This window comes from Buteo buteo, chromosome 12 (assembly GCF_964188355.1).
Source record: "Buteo buteo chromosome 12, bButBut1.hap1.1, whole genome shotgun sequence".
Classification (NCBI taxonomy): Eukaryota; Metazoa; Chordata; class Aves; order Accipitriformes; family Accipitridae; genus Buteo; species Buteo buteo.
Genome location: NC_134182.1, coordinates 5,522,763 through 5,534,512, shown reverse-complemented (window position 1 = coordinate 5,534,512; position 11,750 = coordinate 5,522,763).

The following is an 11,750-nucleotide window of genomic DNA, read 5'->3' as shown; positions in this document are numbered from 1 at the left end:
CCCTCCTGGGAGCCCTTATGGCATTTTTGTGAGCAGCCCTTCTGGGAGAGCCTTTTTTGGGTGCCGTCCTGGGGCAGTCAGGGACAACCAGCAACAAGGCTACCCTGTGTTCCCATAGCCCCAGCAAGCGTCTTGCTTAAAGCATAGCACCCAGTTTTAGGGTCAACACAGGCACCCCTTTAAAGACTTGTTGAAATTCTTGAACTGGGAAATCCAGCAGGAGGGAAAGCCCTCTGCCTTCTGCCTGGGAGCCTCTAAGCATCCCTGGACAGGGGAACAAAAGCCCTTTGCCTTGTTTGTGAGAAGAGCTAAATTAGAAATCCCTGCTTAGGGGATTTCTTGGTTGAGAAAACCTTCTGGAGGGAAGAAGTACACTAGAAAAACAACAGAGGAGCCGCCCAAATTTGGGTGAGCCTCTGCTATCTTCTCTCAGCCTGCTTGAGTTGTAATTTGGAAGCAGCCCTTTCTGTAGAGTCTGAAATACCTTTAGGGGAGCCAAAAAGATGTCGGAGCTGGCGAATTGGGTTATTCAGTGGGGACCAAACCCCTGGGGTCCGAACTCTTGCAGAAGTATCCAGCAGGCAGACCTAGAGTTTGCCAAATTAAAAGAGACAGCCAAGTCTAAACTCTTCTCCCGAAAATCCTTAAAATGTGCAGGAGTGTGGGCTCTGTGGATAGTGGCCAAAAATTTAGCTGAAGAAAAACAGGCAGCCCAGGTAGAGATTCAGAACCTAAGGGAAGAAAACAACAAACTGAGAGCAGAAATAAAGGCTCAGCAACTTAAACTAGAGGAGGGTAAAATTCGAGAAGGAGTTGCAGCTGTAGAGCAAGTGCAAAGTGTTCTCCAGTATCAAGAGGTGTGTGAACAAAAAAAGGCCATTTTGGATGAAGATCAGGCACTGAAAGAAAAACTAGCTGTCAGTAGGAAAGCTGTGGAGGAGGTGCAAGGAGCAATCCGAGCATTAGTGCAAAAAATACAGATCCTAAAAGAGAAGGGCGCAGACCACGGAGCCTGCAAGGCTGAGATGGAAAAGCTAAAAGCAGCATTAGAGGTGAAGCACAGCACGGTCATGGCCCTTATGAAAACACCCTACCAAGGAGACGATGAGCACTGGGACACAAAAAGATGGTTTAATCCAGATGGCAGCCCCTCCGAAGAGGACTGTAAGCCTGCGAGCCCGCGTTCGCTAGTTTTTGAGGTGCCAGAAAGGTTTAAAGCAAACCCCGTTTCACTTACCGGTGCTCAGGTGGCTGTGAAAAGGGAAGGCGGAGGAGCAGAGGGGAAAAGCAGGGGAAACGTGCAGCCCCAGGCAGATGGAGTTATCGGGGGAGAAACAACCACTGCTGACCCGGCTCCACAGCACCCCAAACCAGGGAGCGCCCAGGGAAGGAGCAAGCAGTCAGCAGGGAGTGCCTGGGCAAGGGAGGATGGAGGGGGCTCCGGGAGAGCAAAGGGCAGCAGAGGAAAGGAAAACCCCAAGGAGAAGAGGGACTCGGAGGGGCTGCAGACCTCTGCCTCCACCAGTGCGACCTCCCAGATCCCCTCCTTGGGGAAAGGGAGGAAAGGAAGGTGGCAGGGCAAGAGGCAGTGGCAGCAGGGCACAGCTCCCCGAGGCATGGTACGAAATACCGTGGCCAGGAGGGAGTTAAGTATCATGCGAGTGGACATATGGAGGCAGCTTCGGAAGCATGGGGAGGATATGGCCCGCTGGGATAACGCTCCCATCAGGGTTTTGCTGGATCGCCTGCTGGAGATCAGCGGGAAAAGAGAGGGAAGTGGGCCCGAGGCCCCTGCCCTCCCTGTCACAGCCTAGGACAGACGGTCCCCCCCTTCCCAGGGCTCGTGGTCGGACCAGAACGGGACCACTGGGGAAGGCTCCCACGCTGGGAGCACTGGGGGATCGGGAGCAGAGCCCACGAGGCATCGCCCATGTCACATGAAAAGCCAGGGCACCTGGTGCAGGCTGCGGCCGATGCAGGTTAAGAAGTCTCCTCTGATGGAGAAAATGCAGGAGGAGTGAAGTGTTAAGGGATTTTTTTTGTTTGCTTATTTTTACAAGAGAAACAAAGAGGGAGAAGTTGACTTTTCCCGCAAGAGCAGCCAGGGCTGCGATGAGCAGAGGCTGCTTTTGCTCTGCCACAGCCACCCTGGTACCTATTTCGCTGCAAGGAGTCCAGGCAGGGATACCCAGCACGGCTCTGGCCAAGTGAGCGGAGGCTGTTTTGAGAAAAAAGCAGAAGAATTTAAGGAGTGATAAAACACTGGAGCGAGTCCAGGCTGTGATACCAACTGGGCTGCAGTGTGTGTGAGCAATGATGTGCAGCAGCGGGACGGAGAATGAGCTATACGTATGAAGGACTGTGCAAGGAAGGTTATAGGAGTCCCAAGCACGGTATAAACCCTGAGAGTGAAGCAAGGAGAAGAAAACAGCGTCTTCTTTCTGGGTCTTCTATAGACTAGCCAGAGGGGTTTGGACTTTAAAAAAAAAAAGAAAAGCACTATTTTCAAAAATAATACCTGCCTGTTAACAGAGGTAAAGCAGCAAAATCAAGAGTTACAAGTAGGGCAAATTCAAAAGATAACAATGCAAATGAAGCAGTTCACACTTAGCATTGGTATTGTTAAATTCAGGAGTGGGGTTTCACATAAGCATGTGGAAGTATGCGCAGGAAAGAGATTTAGTAGCCGTATCAAATAAATGGAAAAAAGGATTGCAACAGAGGAATGCTAAGTGGTACCAATACATAAAAAGTTAGAACCTGGAAAAATGGCAGATTAAGCATGTATATATAAAGGTTTGAGGGGAGGGTAATTAACGATAAAATATTCTAATTTACTTGGGACAAAGTTCACTTCGAAAGCAGTTAAGCCTGTGATACATGATTCTAGCTGATGTGTTAACACCAGCATTTTTTCTTAGAGTGAAGAAAAGGTAAAATAAAAAAAAATTTTAAAAGATTGATCATGGTGAAGAGTATGCATTAATGTGATAGATTTTTAATTAAAATATAAAGTTCTTCTGTTACAGAGAAGAGACAGAACTGACGGAAATCAAATACGATGGAGGATCGGTGAGCAGTAGTTTAAGAATATAAGCTAATAAATTGTATAAAAAATATACAAAGATGCAGTTTATTAGATCCTTAATATCATCAAAAAGTCCTATGGGTGTAAATGATCTACCTTGGTTAACTAAGATAAGTATTAATAATAATCTTTGCTATTTTTGTCTTCCATAGGTAGTACAGAAGAATAACTAGCAATTCCAAATTATGGATATTATTAATTGTATGTTGCTTAGTGTTTTCTTTCCTGCTTTTATTTTGCTTTATTATCGTATATGCATAGATGAAGGGAAAAATATAACCTTTTTTTTTTTTTTTAAGATAAGTTCCTGTTGCTGAAGTTCAAACAAGAGAAAAGTATAAACAAACTGTTGTCACGAGGAAAAAGTGGATCCAATTTAAAGGGGTCACCATCTCCAAACAAGAGAAACCCTGTTTCCCTTGATGAGGATGGACATACCTCCTATTATCAATAGTGATCAAGATTAATGGATCACCAGCAAACCATGCAATGCCTGTACATGTAACAGAGAAAACACGTAGCTGTGACTTTGTGTATCTGCAAAACATGGTATTTTGAGTACTATGAGAAGCAAAGATAAGCAAATTAAGTGTAGAAATTTCTAGTAGGGTAAGTTATATTTTAAAAATATATACTGTTAATTGTAGCTTTGCAATGCTAGGACAGCTGCATAGTGCAGTTCCGAGTATAATTTAGAGCACCTATGTATAAATTGATGGTGGTGGGATGGGTAGAAAACTAAAGGTCCCCAGTGATGGGGATTTCAAAACACTGCATACATGTATGATACGTAATCATGTATTGGTCTGATGAAAAATTTTATTTTGTTATGGTGGAGATGATGAGGTGATTTTAGAAACTTAGAGCAGAAGGGTTTCTGAGACGAGAACTGTACGCCAGCAATGACGGGCAGCCCAGCAAGGTGGAGTGTTCCCAGCCACCTCTCTGGAAGGACACCAGCAAGCGGAAGGCACTTACATGTGCAAACTGCATACAAAAAGATACCAGTTTTCAATCGGTTTAGAACAGAGTTTAGCCAGATGTGAATATGAACAGTATCCTTTGGTTTCTAGTGGGTCTGTAATCACTTTTGTGGGATCCAGATGTGTTTGTGTGTACCCAGGATCCAGAAATCACCTCTGCGTGCCTAAGTTGTCTGATAATACATCTGCAAGTAATGTAACTTTACTTTAAAGGTATGATTTTAATTACACAATGCTTTTAGAAGTGACACTAAAATTACTAGAAGCTTTTTAACTGTGTACTAAATGAAGCCTAGTAACATTTGGTTTAGGTTTTGAGCAGTTGTTGCAGATAACAGAGCATCCACTGGTAACATTTGTAGTCCCACAGGCAGTAAAACAAACCACCAAAGCAAGGTTTACAGTACGTGACAAGAGTGAGCAAGTTGCTCTTACTACAACTGCAATAAAAGATGCCGACCATCATTCTTGGTGTAAATCCCGCTTCAGCGGGACTCCCATCAGCTACTGAAATTTTTAACTAGGCTGTACAGTCTGGAGCTGTAATCCTGGGTATTGTAAGAGTTTGGTTAATTGTGCAAATTATCTTGCCTATAAAATCAAATATTAAGTAAACCGAGTAGCAGCTATGCACCAAAACCAAGAACTACAGGTCACCCTCAGACCCGCACGAGGCAAGACCAGATAGGAAAGAGCAAATGCCTCCAAGAAGATCATTTGCTCGGTCCTGGTGAGGAGCCTTGAGCCACAGGAGGGTTTGCAACATCCTTGCTGGACTCGTGCATGACACCTCATGTCCATGGACTGTCAGAAGGGGGTCTGTATGCCTATTGTCCCACAAAATACGGTCTGGCCGCTGCCAGAAACAGGCCACAGGCTGCGTACTAATACTGCAAAACCTAACACAGAGGTTCGCCAACCTTGCTTTGGTTGGGAGTTGCCACGCGGGGAGCTTCACGTGAGCTCTGTAGCTGTAACAGCAACCGTCTAACAACCCGGGACCCTCACCCATCTGCCCTCAGGTTTTGCTTCGCCTGGTCCAAGAGGTGCCGAAAGCCCTCCAGCAGCACGGCTTGGCTGTATTTCTGCAGGGCAGCAAGAGGAGCTGTGGGCCCAGCAATCACTCCCTGAGCCGGGAGGAAAAACGCAGGGGAGGACAGTGGGGCCGTGAAACCTCCGTGAAATACTGTCAGCCCCGGAGCTATGAAGCACTCCCCCATGGGCAGCTGCGGAATCGGCAGAGGAACGTGACCTTGGGGCTGGGAAACACCGCTTGTGGGCAGCAGGGAGGGCAAGGAGCAGGTCTGCGAGGTGTGCCCAGCTCTGCCTGGAGGGTCAGTGCGGACGTACCCCGCTCTGGGCACCGAGGAGCACGGCGGGAGAGCCTTGGACACAGGGTGGACACAGCCCCAGGTGGACTCTAGCAGAGGAGGAGGAGGCAGAAGCCCCACTACCACCACCCCAGTGACGGAGACACCCCACCATCAGCATCGTGCTACTGGGGGCAAAGGACTTGGTGGGTCTGTGACACCTGTAGCCTTCTCACCTTCTCCTGGGGGACAGCCGGCACCTCTGAATCCAGTGCCTGGGCAGTGGAGGGGTGAGCATAACCTGGGGAAATCTGCAGTGGCTAAAGTGCTGTGTGTATATTAGTTTTGACACTGGTATGTTAAGGGTTTTTTTCTTTTATCCTCTTTCACTCTAATATTCTAGATAATGGCATTTATCATTGTTAGTATCGTTGTAAGTGGATTGATGAGGACTCTTTGAGCAGACTGTTAAAGCTTTTAAGTACACTAACAATAAATTGCATGTCTTCTCATACAAGTCGTGTTTCTCTAGCCAACATAAATGGCACAAGCTGTGGGAAAGAAACCGTGACTTCTGTGAGGGCAATACTTGCTAAGCTGGAATAATGACAAAGACGAGCATCCAACAGCAACCTCAGAAAACTGCGTCTGGTCGACTGCCACCCTTTGTTGTGCTCAGAAGACTGAGCAGCAGAGAAACAGGCTCTGCTGATGTGAACGCTGTGCTTGCAGAGCAGATAGAGGGTATATATTCTCTCAGAGATGCTATGCAAAAGACAGATAACGGGGTGCGAGCTGTACACATCTGTTACGTACACAAGGCTACAGGAGCACTCACGGCCAGTCTGGATTCTGCTTTCTTCAGCGCAGGAACTAGTTTATCACAAAGGTTACACAGTGATAACTGTTTGAGGAGACAAGGTGAAGGTTCAGTCAAGAGGCCTACATAACACCCTAGCATTTCTACTGCCACAGTCCTCCAAAGTTTGTTCATTATGCACAGGGAGACTGCCCATCACAGGGGAACAGAGAGCTGCTATCAGCTATGATGGTGAGGGGAGCGGTCCTTCCACCCGGGGCTTGTTTCATCGAGACCATGGGTGATGCAGGCTTCACACCATGACACTCAGCCACTGCATTACATATCCAATACTCACATGCATAAATACCTTTTAATAACATACCTGTGAGCAAACTCCATCCCTGCTGCTGGTTCCACCATGCATCAGGAGAGTCACCCCGGGGGCCGGAGCATTAGTACAGCACCATGAACCACCCCCTACCAGCCACGCTCAGACTGTTCTTATTTTGCCTGCCAAGAAAGGGATTTGAAAAGACTTGCTTTACCTTGGCGAGTGACTTTTACACACTTTCTCATTCAGGGTCCCACACGCAGTTTTCATCAGCTCCACATCAGTGGAGTTTCATCACAGGTTAATGTCCTGGGGGGGGATGGAGAGGTGACCTACCAGCCAAGGCCAGGTACACTCCTTATGGAGGCAGAAGACTACAGTTTGGGGGGAGGGGAGGACTTGGGGGATGGAGGAGATTTTAATGTAAAACATTACAAAAACAAGAAGAAATTACCCTTTTCACAGGAACGACTCCAAACACTGCTGTACCAGGACAAGGCACCAAAACCAGCAAGGTCAGTATTTACAAAAACGGCTAGTTTGCAAACAGCAAAACCTGATTTTCAGAGCAAGCAGGTACCCATACTCGCTGCAGCCCTGCAAACCTGGCCCTCGATTCCCCCCACCGAGCACTGAAACAGCAGCACCTACTGCACGCGGCTGCGTGGGTGCCAGCCAGGATGAGCCCAGCGATCCTGGCACAGCCACAGCGCCGGCGCGTGTGTGATTCCACAATGATTCTCCATCCTCCTTCAAGGCTGCACATAAACCATCCCTCAGACAATGATCTCCTGACAACACTGCACAGTCTTTATTTCTCTTTAAGGGGGTTTTAAACTCCCCTTAATGCGTACCCTAACTACAGCAGTCATCAATTTGAGTTGATACTTTCTTTTATCATCCAAATTCCTCTGCTTGCTGGGTTGCCTTCCTGGCCTTGGGATTAGACTTTCTGGCATACCTTAAAAGCACCAAGTATATCACACCCCTGCACACCTGACCCATAAAACATTAACACTCTTCCTTTCTTCTTGCTCATTATCTCAGATGGCCTTTGACTAAAAAATCTGGAGCCGTGTTTTTCCAAACTTTCAAATCCTGGCTTTAGGTCAACCTAATATCAGGTACAAACCATGAAACTGGCAATTACTTCTGAAATTTGCTGAAGTATGCGTGCATTTGAAATAAAGGTTTTGAGTCAAAGCTTTCAGAAGTTGAAGTATCTATTAAAAGAATGGTACAATTACAATATTATCTGTTAGGTCTGACATATAAATCATTTCAGTGCTTTCTGCCTAATTACAGTGAACCAATGAAAGCGTGTCTAAAAGCAGGCAAAGAAAAGAAGAAAGATTATTTACATGCAATGGTGTTTGTTTCTTTTCTTCTTTTCTTTGGCAAAAATGATAGAGAAAAACATTGGGCGTGAGCCTCAGCCTTTGCCTTCATCTTGTTTTTTCCCTTTTGATGTCCAAATAAAAAGGGAGTAAGAAAAGATGACTTCCATAGAAATAAACACTGCAAGATTTACAGCACAGCTTCTGTGTCGATTGTTCCCCAGCATCTTCTGAGCCTACTAAAGCACTCCGAGATAATCAAGTGAAAAGCCTTGTAGAAATGTGTTCCTTTAATAAAAATCCTTTGTGCGGTTTACAGATCCAAGCAAGTGTGATGTGTCCAAGGGCATGCTGCCTTCATACAGGCAGGCCCCAGACTGGCCTATTTTGCTAGTCACATCACAAAGTCATGTCTGAAAAGTTCCCCACTACGTCTCAGCTATTTCAGATGTCTCAAATCTCTCTCATAGAGAAGCAACTTTTTCCCCCTCCAGGACATATATTTGCATTTTTCCAGGTAAAATGTCATCTTGTGATCTTATTCCCACGTTTCTGATCTGTAAATAGATGCATTCCTAGAACAGGGAGGAATGCAGGGAGGATAGAAGTTAGCATAAGGTAGGATAAAGGCAAAATAGGAACTGGTACACATCTGGATAAAGCCCTCAGGTAAGACTCCTACAACGTTCCGCTCCCTACAGAAGCAAGCAGTGGTATAAACCCCCAAGTGCAGGTAATTCCTTGCAGGAATGCTGTTAGTATTAAGAATCTTAACACGAGAGTCTCAACAGTGGTTCTGTTCACTATATCACAATTCAATTAATCCAGTAAACACATCAGTCTGGCTGGAAGAAGAATTACAACAACAAAAGCGGGGAAACTGTTGAGGCATTTCATAACTGTTGTTGCACTCTTGTTCCCTCTCCAATCTGATATTCCCTCTTTCCTCCCCCTATTTTGGGATATTTTTTGTGACTCCTTCAGTGTACTTCAATTCTGGTAGAAAAGTCTACTTTTAGCCCACACCACAGATGTTTCAAAGGCAGTAACTGACTCAAATTAGTCTTGTGATGGAAACTGTTGTAGCTTTATGTTGCCATGGCTTCTTTAGTTGACAAAATAATACTTTTGACAGACAACTTCTAGGTCTTTCATAGTCCTCTTATTTTACACAGGATGGGGGTAACTTGAAGGACAAAAAGTGAAATGACCTTGTAGGAAAGGGGTTGTCGGAGAAGGCTGGTGGCAGAACTGGGCACGGACCTGAGGCATCTTCATTTCCAGGGCTGTACCAGCTACCCCCCTTCTGACTACACTTGATGCAAGTAGGACTTTCACCAACAAAATTTAGCCTGATGCTGATAAACGCTGATTCATTCAAACAGTCTGTGAGGATGTGCTGGGTTCAATGAAGCTTGACTCGGATGTGTTGCTGTGGTCCTCAGCAGAATTTCTGGTTGGGGTGATGCTTATAGAAGCTCCCCCTCCCCACAGTGCAATACTTATGGTCTGCAAAGGGGACCTGGTTTTATATCAGAACCGACCCACACACTTTGGGGCAAGGACTTCAGTGCTTATAAAGCTACAGTGAATGCACTGGCCACCAGCTATTAACTTCTGTTTGTTCCTCCTCTCCTTCTTTGAGAAAGGGGGAGGGGGGAACTAATCAGGCACCGATATTTAATACTGCAGTGCAGCCTTCTGCAGAGATAGAGAAACTGTCTAAATCAGTTCCTGTCAGATGTAGGCGTTAAGTCACGTTCACCCTCTGTGCAGGCTGTACATCCCAACTTCACCAGTCAGAAGCTGGCCGCTGATCTTCCTCTATTCTCCCCAATAAAACATATTATTTAAAAAAAAAAAAAAAAAAAGAAAGAAAGAAAAATAAGAAAAAAGGTGTCAGGAAAAAAAAGGAATCAGTCAAAACATACCAGCTACTGCTTCCCTCTGCATTTGCATCTCAGCCTCATTATGTCACCTGAACAATAGGAATTCTCTTGGTGTATTTTAAGGCAGCAGCTTCCTTAGAAAGCTCCAAATCTGACATCCTCAGTGTGGAACCCTGGGGAAATAAAGTTGCTTTAGATTTCCTGTAAATACCTCTTCAACCAACATGAGACTAACAACGTCTGTCTGAAAGCTTGATGTTGCAATAAACCATGGTGAAGCACAGCTTTGGGAAGAACCTGACCCGAGGTTTATTTTGGAAGGAAACAAATACAAACTTGGGATCTGGCCTGAGAACTTGAAGTGACACAGATGTATTTTACTCCAAAGATTATAGTCAGATATTATATATCCTTCAAGTCAGTCACAAACTCTTATCCCCCCTGCAATCCCATGGACCTCTGGTTCTGCCAGGAACACTGCAATACCTTAATCACACATTACAACTGCAGCCTCCTTGGGAAGGAGGTCTGAAGTTATTCTGCAAGGACAAATCAAATCATCTTCATTAGCAGCTTTGACCAACCAGGGAAATAAAACCACAATTTTCAGGGGAAAAGCTTTTAAGGACATATGTTTGTCTTGAGGCCCTGGTACACTTGTCAGAGAAAGGTTCTTCCCAGTAAGGGCAGGGTGCCCACTGCTCTCAGCTAACAGTTAGGCAAGGAGACCTGGCAAAGGCTAAGAAAGCAGGCAGGACCACATTTCTAGGCTGCAGTGATTCAGTGAAAGTCCGCTCTTCTTTGGATCCCATATAATAAATAATTTGCAGGCTGCCAAATTTTGCTTCACGTTTTACTCCCCAACATTTCTGGATCTTGAACCTTCCACAGAGTCCCTTGTGCTGTCAGAAAAGAGCTCTTCATTAAAAAATAGCATTGATAACTTATGGCATGTGGTATATATCCAGCCATTAACATTTTTCAGACACAAACCTTGATTATTACAATGGGCACATCTCACTGTAAAGCTAATGAAGGGGGGGTGGGATGCAGATGCCCCCAGGAGGTGAGCTGGCACTGAGCTGGATTTAGACCACCCCATAAGGGTCAGCTCACAGATCATGTGGGAAGGGATTGCAACAGCATTTTCTTAACAACTGAAACCTGTAAAATAGAGCTGATGTGTGGAACACTGGTGCTTTGCAGAGGGGCTGGATTTATCCCACAAGGATGTGCAAATGAAGCAACAGATGTAGTAGACATGTGACAGTGGCTGGCATTCCTCTCTGGGATCTGGCCACATCAAATATCAGAGGAGCACAAAATAGCCCTTTATAAAAAAAAGTATCGAAGGGAGTATGCAAGGCAATCCACCATCTACGGATACATACTGCAGTGCCCAGCTGCAGCATTCTCTTTTTCTATTGTTTCTTAGGCTGAGGGAAGAAAATAATGGTATCTCTATGCAGGGGTCCCTGCCACTGCTTGCTTCCCCTCCTGTAAATTAATTTTGTCACCTCTATCACACCCCACCAGCTGCAGCCAAGGCAGCTTGGGATTTTATTAAGGGTACGCTGAGGATGGTAATCAGATACACTCAAAGCATAGAGGCAGCAGGCTAGTCAGAAGTACTGCATCTGTTAAGGGAGTGATGGAAATGATCCTACATTAATCTTACAGACTTCCAGGATCAGTTTCAAAACAGAGAGGTGGAATGTCTGTTGAGGACCCTTGTCCAAGTCTCTGGCACATTCCACACCAATCCTACCTGCATCCTAGAAAAAAAAAAAAAAAGGAGTCAGTAAGAGCTCTGAACACCACTTGATCTAGTAAGAAACAACATGGATTTGGTGAAGTAGAAAGAGGATGCAGAGAGCAGCCGATGCCAAGAAAAGAACGCATATGGTGGGACTGGAGAAGGGTGGAACCTGATGAAGGTCAGGGTAGGTGGGAAGACCAGCGAGCAAAAGGTCTTCAAGAAAGAGGATGGTGGTTTGGCAAGATGTCACG